This window comes from Panicum virgatum, chromosome 4N (genome assembly GCF_016808335.1).
Source record: "Panicum virgatum strain AP13 chromosome 4N, P.virgatum_v5, whole genome shotgun sequence".
Lineage (NCBI taxonomy): Eukaryota > Viridiplantae > Streptophyta > Magnoliopsida > Poales > Poaceae > Panicum > Panicum virgatum.
The window spans coordinates 33,969,840-33,986,322 of NC_053148.1; positions in this window are offsets into that span (position 1 = coordinate 33,969,840).

Genomic DNA, 16,483 nt, shown 5'->3' on the forward strand with positions numbered 1-16,483 from the left:
TGTGCATCTGCATTCCACTACAGTTGAATGAGATTATGCAGTTGTGGAATGAGTCAGTTGCATCTGCGGTTGCATTTTGTCCATCATTAACTTGTATCACAACCCACATTAATATAAATCATCCATTCATATTCTGAAGGAAAGTTGCTCGTGCCTGCTTTTGCCAATACGACTCTGTTCTTATACTGTTTATTCAGTCATCCAATTAGAAAGGAGCATGTGTAGAATTTGGCAAGCTGTTTACTCATTTTAGTTTCTACACCTTTCAAGATCAGCATTTATCCAATAGTTAGTGTTCAGCCCATGTTGCTATGTGTGGATTGGTTGCATCCGTTATGACAGATTGTTGATATTATTTAATTTGCAGCTTGTTCTGTTTCGTATTTGTTATAGAAATTTCATGACGCTTTGGCAATGCTATCCGTGTTCAGAACTATATAGGACATAGTTGAAATTTCTTTCTAGATCATTTAACGTTTTAAGATTTCCTTAGTCTTTTTAAGAGAATGAGTTACATGTTCATGTGATATGCATGCCACAGCTTGACTATATTGATTCACAGTACCGCTTCCTAATTTCTGCTAAAAAAACATTTGCATGATAGCTCATGTGTTTTAGTGCTGGAACATGTTGTCTGTGAAAATGTTCTCTTTTCCCAAATAATAGTATACTAACTGCCACTGCAAGCACCTTGCCACTTTGAAGTCAGAAGTACTACGTTTATGAAACAGCAAATTCAGTGATTATAAACTGAAAGTTTACTCAGCTTTCATATCCATTCAGAACATCCGGTAAAAGTGCTATGTTCATTTGATGTTTTGCTGGTTTTAGAGTTTCAGTTCTGTACACTAGCTGCAAGTATCATTTGCATGACCTATCATTCTACAAATATCAACTATGCAGATCCTCTAGTGTTCTCAGCAAAAATATTCGCATGATTCACTACTTACTTTCTAGCAAATTTCTCATTGACCTGTTTCATAATAAGCCTGCGCTCGACGGGATCTGAAGGCTAATCCCAAGGACGAGTACAAGAAGACACTGCGGGTGATCATCCGGTGCTTCACCTGCCCCGACATGTACTTCGAGAAGATCGCCAGGCAGGCGATCGTGGGGCTAGGCACGGACGAGAGCTCCCTGACCCGAGTCATCACCACCCGCCGACCCGCATGGAGGTGGACCTGAAGCTGATCAAGGAGGCGTACCAGAAGAGGAACACGCTGGATCGTGCCGTCGCGGCGACTACGAGGGCATGCTCCTCGCACTCCTGGGGCACGAATGATCAGCCCTCACGTGTCGCACTGTCGCTGCCCGGTTCTGCGCTCTGTCGTTTGTGGCCTAATCGGATAATAAACCTGTTATGCGCTGTTGTGGACGTGAGGTTGTTTCTTGAGTACTGGTACTATCGCTGCAGCTTGCATAACAGTGGTGATCAAATAAATGATTTCTGCGATGAGTCATGGCATTTGTTTGGTTACCGAGTCTCCTTTGCTAGCTTCTACGATCACAAGAATGATGGGTTTATTAGTAACAAAAACGTATGATTACTGATATTATTAGTACCTTCCAAGGTATACTAATTTTTAAAAGAAAAAACATATGAATCAAAAATCCCATCTACTAGCAATGTTTATTACTAGATTCGAATATAATTTCAGTGATGTGTATACATGAACAAGGCGCGCGTGCAGCAGCTAGCAAGCTAGCTAGGGGCTCTTTGCCTTTTCTCTAATAGATACTACATTACCGATTGCATGCGACTCCAGATTGCAGAAGCGAGAGATTGGCAGACTCCAGTGAGAGACTACACATCTATTTTCACCATCAATTGAGACCAATAAACAAGGAGAAGATGACGTGCTTGCATCAGGCTTCTGCCAGAGAAGGTAACAGATCAATTTTACCATACCTATTGACAAGCTAGAGACGCCGCCGTAGGTTCTGGCGAGGAGGCGCCCGGACGGCATCACCGTCCACGCTGCTCCGGTGAGGGGGGCTCCCGTTTAGGGGGGCTCGCCAGCGGACTCGCCAGCGGCAGTCCTAGAACGGCCTTGACGAGGGTGAAGACGGACAGGGACGGCCTCCACACCGTCGACGCAAGGACCCTTCAGAGTTCTGGCTCTCCGTGCCTCACCTCGCTAGCAGCCAGCGAGATTGTTAGGGACCCGTAGCGCGCTCTAATCTAAGAGGGGAGGGGTGAATTAGACACTTTTAAGACCTTAACCCTATGGCTCCAACTAGTTTGCACAAAACTTAAACTAAATCAAGCTATCTAGATGTGTAACTATAGTTGTTCTACTGTGAAACCCCTATCTCGAAAGAGTTTAGCAACCTATAGCATTTCCTATCAAGAAACTACTCTATGAAAGTAAAGGCACACAAATTGCTAGTATGAAATGCGGAAGCTTGAAAAGCGGGATAGGAGAAAGCAAACTCTCGACGCGAGTGTTTATCCCGTTGTTCGGTTAGCCACAAAAGCACACCTACATCCACGTTGTTTTAGCACTCATTAAGAGTATTACTACTCGGCCACCAAGTCTCTTCCATGAACACAATCACGGCCACCTTGACCCCGGATTCCACAAAGTAGCTTCTCCACAAAGGATGGGGGTCTCCACGTCCCCCGCACAAAGTTGTCGTCGCCGCTCCACACCAAGTCGGAGGGTCAATGACGTTGCCGGCGAGCTTCATAAGCCTTTCTACTTATTGCTTGACCTCATCATTTTCCTTGGCAATGAGATCATCACATGATTCTACAACAATATTCTCATTGCATTTCTCATTGCAAGGGTTAGAGCAAGATTCATCAATTAAATCAATACAAGAAGTTGAAACTTCTGCCCTAGAGATAGGAATTGCATAAGGGATAGTTTGCTTCATTTCCAAAGAGTCATTAGCATCATTAATGCTCTCAAATTTTAATTTGAGCTTTTCATGCTCCTCGCTAAGCAATTTGAATTTGCACAATAAATTTTCATAATTTGTAGCAAGAGAAGTATTAAGATCATTAAGAGCATTAAGGTTTTTAATTTCTTTAGCTTGTCTTTTCATGACTCCTTCTTGCTCATGGATTAAGTCAAAAAGATCTTCAAATGAAGGAGCATCGGAGTCATCATCACTTACATTGCTATTTATATCTTCGACCATATGGCACGTGTTGAATGATGATGAAACTCCCTTATTGGTGCGGGTGGTGTTGCTCTTGATAGACTCATCACTTGGCTTGTGCTCGGCTCTTCATCACCACCCAACCATTCTCCAAGAAAAGCACGAGGTTCATCCTTGGACTTTTTCTCCTTCTTTTGCTTCTTCTTCTTCTTTTGCTTTCTCTCAACCTTTTGGGAACAATTAGAAGGTGAAAAATGTAACCCTTTCCTGTAGAATTGTAAAGACATTTCTAAAGGATTCATCCTTTCCCCATAAAAAGAGCTAACTCACTAGGTGGTGAAGCCTAATCGATCAAGTGAGCCGGCAAACACAAATTGCCAATAGAATTAGTTTTGTTTGCGAGACAAGTGAATCCCGGCTCTGATACCACTTGTTAGGGGACCGGTAGCGCGCTCTAGCCTAAGAGGGGAAGGGGGTGAATTAGGCACTCTTCAAACTTTAACCCTATGGCTCCAACTAGTTTGCACAAAACTTAAACTAAATCATGCTATCTAGATGTGCAACTATGGTTGTTCTAGTGTGAAACCCCTATCCCAAAAGAGTTTAGCAACCTATAGCCTTTCTTATCAAGAAACTACTCTATGAAAGTAAAGGCACATAAATTGCTAGTATGAAATGCGGAAGCTTAAAGAACGGGATAGGAGAAAGAAAACTCTCGACGCGGGTGTTTATCCCGTGGTTCGGTTAGCCACAAAGGCACAACTACATCCACGTTGTTGTAGCACTCACTAAGAGTATTGCTGCTCAGCCACCAAGTCACTTTCGTGAACACAATCTCTGTCACCTTGGCCCCAGGTTCCACTAAGGAGTTTCTCCACAAAGGATGGGGGTCTCCACGTCCCCCGCACAAAGTTGTCGTCGCCGCTGCTCCACACCAAGTCGGAGCGTCGATGACGTTGCCGGCGAGCTTCACAGCTCCAAGGGGCCAGCGCACCAAGCTCTTGTTTTGGTTCACTAAAGAACCACAGCACAAAGGCTCAATGCCTTGCAATCTCGCTCACTAAGAGCTAATCCTTTACACAACACTCTCAAAGTGTGCTATGGGCTAAGGATATGATCTTGATGCTCTTGTATGGCTTTTAGATGTTCTTGGGTGTGTGTGGGATGTCCAGCAACTCTAGCAATCTTCAAATGGCTGGGGGATGCCATATATATAGGCCTCCAAGTCGTGGAGCCATTGCTCCAACGGTCAGCAAAAATATGTGTACCATCGGATGAACCGATGCCTCTGCCTGGGGTAGCGTCGGTTCATCCGGTCACTCTCAGACCCGAAGTAGCCGTTGAGCTTCTGACGCACTACCTGTGACACCACCGGTTTAACAGATGCCTGGGTGTCGGTTAATCTGGTCACTCACAGCACTCAACTAGCCGTTGGCCTCTTACTCTCCTGCTGACGTCATTACACCAGTGCTATGCTCCGATGCATCACCGGTTCAATTGGTGCTGAAGGCTTGGCTCCTGCGGGCTTGACATCGTCTCTGGAACATAGTACATCCAATGCACCGATGCCTCTGTTGACGCCGTCGGTTCATCTGGTGTTGTACTTCTTTCTTCACTTGATCTCCATAGGCACACAGGCTTGTGCCACAGCCAGGCCGTCAGAACTTCCGACAACCATCAGATGCACCGATGCCTGTAGCATCGGTTCTTCCGGTGCTACTGATTTCAGTAGAACTCGTCCAATTCTTTGAGTTCTTTCTTCGTGTTTTGCTTTGCATGGCCTTTCTACTTCATCCCTGGGATCTAGAAATGTTCACTCAACAAAAGCATTAATCCCATTGATTGCGTTGTCATTCGATCACCAAAATTACTCGAAATGGCATAAATGGTGCCATGTTCGTTACAATCTCCCCCTTTTTGGTGATTGATGACAACATAATCAAAGCAAGCATAAAATTTGCAATGATCGACAAATTTAACTACTTGATACCAATTGAAACCGCTTACACTTGTTTGGATGCTTACCTTCATCCAATGATGACTTGACCTCCCCCTAAAACCATGATTGCCCCTTTTGATCCTCCCCTATCTCGCTACTTCTCTCCCTCATGACTTGATTCACTTAACATGTCTCCCCCTTTTGAATGTTCACATCTCTCCCTCTTTGTTGGGAACATGCCTTGCTTTGATCCACATTTCTCCCCCTTTGGAATCAAATCACCTAAAAGGTCTTGCACCAAAAAGATCTTGCAAAACAATATAGCTCAAAAGAAGATTAGTAGCCTAGGGAGTTAGTTCCATGACTAATGATCCAATTGTATAATATCACTGAAGATACCAATTGAAAATTTCACTATGGTGGATCACAAAATCACGAAACTAGCATGACATGATCTAAACTTTCCACATATGTGTGCACAAAATGATAATGTGAAAATCTAGTGCACATCTAGGTGCTACTATGGTGCTACTGATTTCAGTAGAACTCGTCCAATTCAGCGTTTCTTTGAGTTTTTTCTTCGTGTTTTGCTTTGCATGGCCTTTCTAATTCATCCCTGGGATCTAGAAATGTTCACTCAACAAAAGCATTAATCCCATTGATTGCGTTGTCATTCGATCACCAAAATCACTCGAAATGGTATAAATGGTGCCATGTTTGTTACAGAGACCGCAGTCGTGTGCTCGTGTACGAATTGATCGCAGACGGTCCCGTCGAAGTTCGCCGTGATTTTAACGATCAATCCCAGAATTGTTTGCGAGTTTTAGCAACCCATCCTGTCGTGCTCTGAGATGTTGAGGAAAACCGCTAGAGGGGGAGGAAAACCAATGAGAGAAAAAAAGCCGTGAGGGAGGAAAAAACCAGCCACACCCCGCCCCCGCGCCAGACGTGCTCGGACGGTGCCTGGACGGGCTCGGATATGGAATAGTGGTATCCTTTATTATATATTATATATATTATATATATATATATATAATTTTATTATATTAAAAAATGATCGGGAGAAAACCTTGGTGCGACCCTGCCCCCTCCCGTAGTGGCTCTGCCATGCGATGTATTGCATCCGTCAGATCCAAACAGCCCCTCGTGCGATCCAGCGGCCAGCGGCACCTTACCAATCGCACGCCATACCCACGAGGGCACGATCGCACCCACTCCATGTCGATTTTTTTTATTTTTAACCTATTTTAATAATATTTTAAGTTTAACCCGTATTGGTTTTTATTTGCAGGGCGTAGCCCGTTTGGTCGCGCCAGTGCATGTGGCGCGACAGTGTGGCCACGCTGGCGGCCCGAGCCAGCGCTGCGCCGCGACGGCGATGACGTGGCCCTCCCTGTCGCGCCATGCGGGCTGGCGCGACAAGGCCAATGTCCTGGGCCCGGGGCGGCCTCCTCTCCCCCACCCTCCCTTTCTTTCTTTCCCTCACTCCTCCCCGACCAGAACTCGTCCAAAGGTCGCCGCCGGCCGCCGCAGCCCCCCCCCCCCGATCCCCCAAAATCTGGCCTTTTGGGGGGAGAAAAGTTGGGGGAAATGTTCCCCACCCTTCCCCGAAGGTATTGCTCCTATTTTTTCCTCCTTTAACCGTGCACATTTGTAGATATTAGGGATTCTTGGTGATTAGGGTTTGGTTGTTGATTTGAAAAATCATGTCGTAGTTGATAGTTTTCTCATGATTAGGGCTTTAGATTATGCGTAGGTGGTACTCTGCTCTCGATTTGGACGTGAGGTAGTACGTGCATGCATCGATTAATATGATTTCTAGGATTGAGTAGTGGGAATGTTAATATGGCTTTCACTCATGGATACTAGGCACCGTGAAGAATTGTTTTTGTAGTTCATCTAGATTGGTGTTACCACAGCCATATACCTGGTCCAAATCCTAGTATGAGGACAAGTAGAGTTTTGAGAGAGAAACAATTACTTGTACTCCTTTGGAGTTGAGCTTATTAAATTTGCAGTCAGGTTCGTAAAAATCTGATCATCTTGTCATGGTTGGTTCAAGATCCATGTAGTTGTTCTTAGGATAAGGTGCAAGCTCATGTGATGTAATACTCGTAATATTGTTTCAAGATCCAAGGGTTGCTAGGCAAAAGTATGGTTATTAGATTATAACATCTACCAAAGTCTTAGCTAATAATGGATGGTTGTTTACTTATCCTCCCTCCATTTTTTTACACATCATATTAGGTTTGTCCTAAATCAAACTTATCTAACTTTGACCAAATTTATAGGAAAGATATAATAGCATCTACAATACCAAATTTGTTTCATTGAATCTATTATGGAATATATTTTGAGACATATATTTGGTAGTATAGATTTTGAGACATCTATATGTGAATATATTATGAATTCGGTCAAAGTTGGATTGAGTAGTGGGGATGTTAATATGGGTTTCACTCATGGATACTAGGCACCGTGAATAATTGTTTTTGTAGTTCATTTCTTTGTATAAGTGATGAAGGTACTCTGATTTTTTTTTTGTTGTAGATGGACGAATTAGTTCGGGTTTTTCATGGTGGTATGGTTAAGGAAACTGGAGAGTTTGAGAATATGGTAGAGGATATCGAACTGTTCGATAGTCCTCCATTGTTAAAGGATTTGGTAGACCGGGTGGTTTCAAAACATTCATGTGGAATTGATGAAATATCTCTGAGGGGTAGATTTGATTGTGGTAAAGTTAGAGCACATTATGTTTTGATGACATTAGAATCTGAGATGCATTGGAGAAAGTACAAGGATATAGTAGCTCGTGCAAATGTGGTTTGTTTAGAGGTGGTTGTTGAAGTAACCCGTAGAACAAGATTAGAAGAACCAGTTGGGATAGTAGATGAAGTTTCATTTCGTATTGAGAATATAACTCAAGAGTCAACTGTTGTAGAAGATGTCCCAAATCTCACTTGTCCTAGTGAATTTGTTGCGGATTATGATATGGCCGTCGCTTGTGATCATTTCGACAGTGGTTCCTTCGAGGAGGACGATGAGAGGGGTGCTGGAGAGGATGATGATGTTTCTTTAGGTTCAGAGGACAATGAATATGATAGTAGTGATGATGAGGACGCTGATGAAGGCACTGGGGAAGAAGAACCGGAGGGTAATGCTAGGGCGCCCCAAGCAGAGCAGGAAAATGATGATGGCGTCGGATCCAGCCCTAGTCATGAGGAAATAAGTGGTGATGAGGAGTGTAGGGATGGGGCAATGGGTCGGGCTGTTAATAATGCCGAGGCACGATTTAGTTATACCGCTGAAGAGTTGCGCATGATGAACCTAGCCCACGTTGAAGTCCCGGCGGTTTCAAATGATAAGGATATTAGTAGGATCCATAGAGCAATTTGTGACTCATATGTCTTTGAAAGCGAGTCTGTAATTGATAGTGACAGTCCAGAGATTCGCAAGGGCATGAAGTTCAATTCACTTCCAGAGTTATAGTTTTTGTTAGTTGATTATGCAGTGCGTCATCATCGTCCATTTAATGTGGTTCATTCGGACAAGAGCGTACGGTACGATGTGCTATGCAAGCAGGGGTGCCTATGGGGTGTATGGGCACGGATTGTTAAGGGCACGGGTCAGTGGAAAATCACCAAAGTTAGACAGCCTCACACATGTGCAACCTCCAGACCGAAGCAAGTTCACGCACAGTGCACGGCACGTTACCTAGAACATCGCATTCTTGGTATTGTTCGGAAGGACAGCGACACATCCGTTCCTTCGCTTATGGAGTCAATTTTCGGCATGTGTTCTTACAGGGTGAAGTACTCGAAAGCTTGGCGTGCAAAACAGCATGCTATAGCTCTTTGCTGGGGAGATTGGCTTGAGTCATATGCAATGGTGCCCAGAGTCTTGACGGGCATGTCCCTATACAATCCAGGGATTACATGGTTCGTACACGCGGGAAACATGATGCTTCCTCACAATGGAGTGTACAAACATGTTTTACAAAGGGTGTTCTGGTGCTTTACCCAGTGTGCTGAATCATTCCAGCATTGTCGACCTGTGATCCACGTGGATGCCACATTCTTGACGGGTAAATACAAGGGAACACTAATGATGGCAGTTGCCGTGGATCCAGAGAGGCAACTAGTTCCGTTAGCATTTGCTTTGACCGAATGAGAAAACAACGACAGCTGGTCCTGGTACATGAAGCTGGTGCGGCAGTATGTCTTGGGAGCCTCTAGACAAGTTTGTATGATCTCTGACCGGCACTATGGCCTCTTAAACTGTGTTAAAGAGCACATGGATGGATTCCCCCCTCTTGTGCATAGGTGGTGCATGCGACATTTTGCAGCAAACATGTGGAGGCGTCAGAAAAAGAAGGAACTAATTGGGAAACTAAAGTTATTGTGTTCAGTGCGCACGGAGAAAGCTTTTGAAGAAAAACTTGCTGATTTAGAAAAGGAAATGAATGACACGGCCAAGGAGTGGCTGAAAGGCGAGATGGTGGACAAGGATAAATGGGCTCTTGCTTATGATGAAGGGGGAAAGCGGTATGGTATCATGACCACGAACAATGCTGAGTCATTAAATAATATTTTTAGGGGTATTCGGTCAAGACTTGTTGCAGGCATTGTAGAGTACTCCTTCGAGAAGTTGAACGAGTACTTCATCGATAGATGGGGTAAAGGCAGGAGTTTGTTGGATAAGGGTGGACAATGGGGACTAATAGCGGAGCAACACCTGAAGGATGCTGAGGATAGATCGGTGAACCAACTTGCAGTGCCTTACGGCCGTGAAAGAATGATTTATAGTGTTAGAGGTGCAGGTGGTACAAATATAGGAGGAGAGAGTCATGGAGGACGCCATTACAAAGTGGACCTCAGATCTGGCGAGTGCACTTGCATGACACCACAGCTGTTACACCTTTTGGGTGGGGGAAAGTTGGGGGAAACGTTCCCCACGCTTCCACGAAGGTATTGCTCCCATTTTTCCTCCTTTAACCGTGCACATTTGTAGATATTAGGGATTCATGGTGATTAGGGATTTTTGATTTTTTCCTCCTTTAACCGTGCACATTTATGTTGTTGATAAGTACAGAAATGATACACCTTCGTTACGTTGAAGATAGAAGCATAATCTAGAAAATATTTTGTGTTTAAACCACAGATTTTGGAACTGTGGTTTCATTTCAAGTTAAAATATTTTATTTTTAGTCCAATCTCTTTTACATATGTTGGAGTGGAGTAGGCTGGGCTGTCAAAGCAACATTGAATATGCATGTAGAGAGATTAGGTTGCGCTGTGAAAACAACATTGAATATGCTTGAAGAGAGAGTGAATAGGGATTTGAAAATAACATTGAATATGCTTGTTCATAGATTAGAGAGTTTGGGTAATCTGTGGTTCAGATCCTTGGAACACATAATCTGTGTGCAAAGGATTTAACACGTCTTAAGCCATCAATCCTTTGTGCCCAAGTAGGCTGGTACATTATGTATTCGAAACCGTCATTATATATATATACCATGATTAATGATAAAAGTTTTGCTTGCTTGTGTTGTCTTAAATTTGTTTTTTCATCCACAAATGCTTCATATGGAAATTGTAGCATGCCCTTTTTCTTGTCAAGTAATTTTTTCTTTAGCCTTAGGTGATCGAGTCTGTGCTGTCGTGTGCAAGACATGTTTATAAATATGTTCAACATGTTTCAACATTCGCAAAAGGCACACACACAACTTGGACAAATGTAGTTCCATTTCTTTTAAAACTGCCCTGCAGTTGCATTATACACAACTCCAATAATTAATTTGTGCCAGTTATTCTCCCAACTCAGTTATTTTGTTCTTCGGACTCAGTTATCCTTGTCTGACCACTCATTTATTCTGGTATGCGGCCTCAGCTATCCCCCTCCCAGGCGCCTCCTCCAAATCCAAAACCGCGGGGAGGCCACCTCCACCACCTCCTCCACATCGGGCGAATCCGGTACCTCAAATCTGTACATGCATTTCTAATCATCGCATTCTACCTACAACAACATCAGCAAACCCAGATTGACAGGTAAAATTTGTCTGTGTTTGCTTTGCTGGAGCCATTCAAATATCAAAGTTCTCACCAAGTCCTATGACATTACGGAAGAAGTTCTCCAAGATGATTAGCTGGTTAGGTGGGTGTCTGCCATGTAGCAACTGTGCGACCCATGCCAGCTGCTTCTCCGGTACCAACCACGACAACCCCGTCGTCACCATCAACTACTATGGCAATACTCCAAGGGAAGGAGAAAGTAGTGGTCACGGTAGCCAGCTGGAAGGAGGAAGCCAAGGTCGCGGTAGCCAGCAAGATGCTTTGCCGGATCTTATATCGATGTAATTGCTGCAAAGATCTTGTAAGATGGATTTCTGTTGCCTGATCTTTATGCATGTACATCTAGAGTATCAGTTTGCATGCTACAGAGTAAGTGATTTGTTATGGACTTATTTGGTGATACTTGTGAGCTTGGTGGTGGACTTGGTTTGATTTGTGGAGTTGTGATGATATCTGTGTACTATATGTGTGATATGTGGACTTGTTTGGTGATATATGTGATATTTGAGACATTTGTGTGATATATGTGATATTTGAGCGATATGTGTGATATGTGAGGTGTTTGATTTGCAGGAGCTAAAACTAAAAACAAAAATAAAATTGAATTTTAGACAGCTTTGTCGAGTGATTTGGCTAAAACACTCGGCAAACAGACCCTTTGCCGAGTGTTTTGGCCTAAACACTCGGCAAATCTGGGTGCCGAGTGCCATCACTTCTATGGTACGGGTGTGCCTCCTCCTCATACGAGGTGCTCTGGTCAGACGACAAACCACCATCATCAATTTTAACCGGACTCGAGTTGCACCATTCTTCAGTAGGCTTGGCCGCCATTGGAAGCTGTGAACAACAGAATATATGAAAAGTACAAAAGAGTATAAGGAAATTGTAGAATCAAAGAAATCATTTATATATTCATGGTATAAAATATTTCTAACTCTAAACAAATAGAGTGAGGCCGGCCATCCACGTGGCGGCTTTGTTTATTCTTTGATGTACATCATAGAGTGTAAAAATAATTCATTCATACTACAAAATTTGTATTAAAAATAAATACGCTGTCTCACAATTATTTTAATTTCAAACTTGAGTTGCATTTTTTAAATTCCAACGATTTCCTCCTTTTAAAATCCTAAAAGAACCTCTGAAGTAATAATCCTAAAGGCCAATCCTAAAATCCTAAAGAGTAGGCTTGTCGCGCCAACACCACTGGCGCGACAGAAGCCCGCTGTCGCGCCATTGTGTGCCCCAGCCCAGTAAGGACTGCATTCTTTCACTTGGTGGCGTCGCAGGTCCCTTTGGTCACGCCACTCCCAATGGCGCGACAGAGTAGCTTGTCGCGCCAACCGGAGTGGCGCGACAAGCACAGAATTCGGCCAGCAAACAACCTTGCTGCTTTGCCTTGCTGCTCCATCTCGCTGCATGATATTTACAACAAGATTTCAAATTCAAAGTAGTTTCGTAATTTGTTCGCATAAATGCTTATCGACATCTGTTGCACCTATGATTCGGACACCGAAACATATTCTAATTAAATTCTGAAATCTATAACTTTCATACACACCTAACACAATTCAATGCTATTTTTTATTTCTCTTCCATAATTTTCCAAATTTGAACAGAATATATACTTTAAAAACCTCAATATTCAAAAGATCTAAAATATTTCCACTTTCAAATTCAACGTGCTTTGGCATTCATTTTCAAAAAAAAAATATTTATAAGATTACGGTGCACAATTGTTAAGTTTATACGCGGGTCATGCCACAACAATTTTTGCATATGCAGTTGCGATTGTAATCTAAAATAGTTGTTCAATAATGGAGATGATCCATTATTAAATTGCACACAATACAAACTAAATAAATTCCTAATTTCATAACCATACAATGTTCGAAACTACAAATAAAGTCTCATACACATACGACAACCACATGAATAGGTAAAACACATAAATAATCCAGCAATAAAAAAAGTCAGTCACACACATAGTCCAATCATATATAGAGTCCATACAATTATAAATAAAACAAGCAAATCAGAGTCGCCTTCAATCAAAAGCTCTCCCCAACCATCATCATCATCTCCATCATCTTGGACTACATATTTCCCCTTTCTTACCTCAATTTGGGACACTATGACTTCTACTTCATCTGCATTCATTGACCACCACTCGTCATCGTCTCCATCATCAGGAACATGGTCATCCTCAGAAACACTCTTCCCTTTGTCCTGCACTGCACTATTCCCTTGGTTATCGACTACAGGTGTGTCCACTGCTTTTCCTTTCCTGTCAGACGGGTGATCCTGGGCAGGTAAATCTCCTACAAATGCCTTCATTGCCTCCATTTGAGTAGCTCTAACACCCAAAATCTCCGTGCTCGTGGATGACACATCGTTCTCAACGTTGGGCACCTTGTGTGGCAGATCGGCAACTAGGGCCTGCATTGCCTCCATCTGAGCCTCCTGAGCTAAATCCTCCATCTTTTCCATTTCTTCCATCCTCTTGTTATCCTCCAATTTCTGAAAATATTCTTCCCATGAACCCTTTCGGTATTTAGCTTCCGGATCAACAGTAAAATCTTTCTTTGCTCTTTCCTCCCTTAACCTCTGCCTCTCCATCTCCTCCTCCTTCTCCTTCTTCTCATAATTTGCCAAAAGCTCCCTATCTATGAGGGGCCGTGGGTAGTACTTGCTTCGGTTCCTCCTCCAATAAACAATACAATCCTCAAGAGTCGCCTTTTCTGCTGCCTTCTTTCCATACTCACGCCGTAGGTCTTGGAGTACAGGCCCTGACAGAAATGACTCAAGGGGCAAAGTAACTTGGTAATCCTTCCTTATCTTCATTTTTCTATTTAAAGTGTCTCGAGATTTCCAAGGCTCTTTTGTTATACCCAATTGCAACATTAGCTCATACCGGCCTTGGAACCACTCGTAATCACATGTCCTTCCCTCCTGAAAAATTATTGACAACCAAACATTCACAAATGTTAATATACCAAGTACTAGCACAATGACAAAATCATACGGAGTTTAAACTTTGTGGTTAATAAACGAACCCAATACTCTCCGTAGCTATTCCCACAGTAATATCCGTAGCCAAGCTCAGAAGGAACTACGCCTTTTGTGGCCAGAATACGACACTTGCATCGAAGACTAGGAGTAGTTGTACATGGCCATGGCTTCTTCCCACTCTCAAATTCTCGCACTTCCTCTTCTGTCGGCCAATGAGATCTAGGACCATAAATATACTCATTGAAGTCACATGCCGGCCATTCATCCTGCATGACACATAATATTAGCCACATAATTACAGCAAAATTAAAGAATCAATGTTACGGTACATGACACTTACTCTAGTCTTTAGCGAGCATCTAAAAAAGGGAGTGAACTTTGGAGGGACACCAATATTCGGCCTTTGAAGTTTGGCACGAACACCGCAATGACATTTGGGAGGATTGTTCAAAAATATATAGCAGCTTCTTGGTTCTCTTCCTCTCTCATAGGTGGTGGATTTGGTGGGGGAGGGACCCATCGTCTAAACTCATTGTACGCCCACGACTCTGACCGATAATAAGGGAACAGCCGAATTCTAGGATCGAACTTATCCGGACCATCGATCCACTGAAAGAAAAAGCAGTGGCAAGGATTCAATGAATCATTCCACTTGCACATGTAGAATGCTCTACCGGCCGTCTTGGGATGCCTCGATTGCTTCACCTCTGCCAGCTGATTGCCCGGTTCACAATGACACAATGGAACTATAAGGGCAGGAGGGGCTGGGGCATCCTCATCACACTCGGATGGGTACTGTCCACCACCAAGCAGCTTGTACCGGGCATCGCTCATTGCCATGTGCACTGCAGATACATAAATTCAATTGCCATGTGAACTAAAAAAAACTTATGGAAACAAAAAACAAAATAATTATGGAAATAAAGTATATACTAATTAAGCACAATATACCAGCGCTCAAAATATAATATGTACATTCCTAAGACTATGGAATAAAATTACATGTAACTCATATTAACATTCCCACCACTCAATCCTAGAAATCATATTAATCGATGCATGCACGTACTACCTCACGTCCAAATCGAGAGCAGAGTACCATCTAAGTATCATCTAAAATCCTAATCATGAGAAAACTATCAACAACACCGTCATTTCTCATATCAAGAACCTAACCCTAATCAAAATAACCACCAATAAAGACTAATGCACACGGTTAAACGATGAGATATTAGGGACAATACCTTCGGGGAAGGGTGGGGAACGATTCCCCGTACTTTTTCCCCTAAAAAATCCAATTTTGGGGGGGATCTGGGGGGTGGCGGCGGCCCGGGCCCAGGACATTGGCCTTGTCGCGCCAACCCGCATGGCACGACAGCTTGTCGCGCCAGTGCATGTGGCGCGACAGGAAGGGCCACGTCATCGCCGTCGCGGCGCTGCGCTGGCTCGGGCCGCCAGCGTGGCCATACTGTCGCGCCACATGCACTGGCGCGACAGAGGCGAGCCTCTGTCGCCTCTGTCGTGCCATGCGGGCTGGCGCGACCAAACGGGCTACGCCATATAAATAAAAACCAATACGGGTTAAACTTAAAATATTATTAAAAAAAGATTAAAAATAAAAATACATTCCTCCACGTCCCACGCAATCTCCGCGCGTGAAGCTCGCTCCCCTGCGATCTCGTCACGCTACCCTCCTCCGTGCTCCCATCGCGCTGCCCGCCAGAGTCCTTGTCGGCGCCGCGGTCCCCGTCCCCGTCCGCCGTACGCGACGGCTGCTGCGCCGCCCCCGGCACCGCCGAACCGTGCCGCCGGCAACTCCAGCGGAGTCCTCGTCGGCGCCACCGCCACCGATCCGGACGACCGCGACGCACGCCCAGCTCCGTCCCCAGCCGCCGTCCGCGCCACCGGCATTTCCGCGCCGCCGGCTACTCCGTCCCCGTCCACCGTACGCGACGGCTGCTGCGCCGGACCCGGCGCCGCCGAACCGCGCCGCCGGCAACTCCGCTGCTGCAACCCCCCCACCCCCCGCGTCGCGGCGCCGCTGTCGCCGGCGCTCCGTCCCCGGACGCGGTCCGCAACGGCCACTGCGCAGCGCACGGCATCGCCGATCCGCACCGCCGACGGAGGCCGAGGGCGCGGGCTTCAACTTCACCAACCTTCTCAACTTCAACGTCTACTGACTCCAACATCCACTACAAGAGACGGTCCGTGATGTCATGCCCTCTCCTCTGATTATGGCTGAACATTTTATTTCAACCGGGGCTTAGTTGACCTGAATTATTGTTGAATTCTAATCGGAAATATTAAAGTCAGCTTGGATTAGTATACTTGTTTATGTTGACTGCTACTG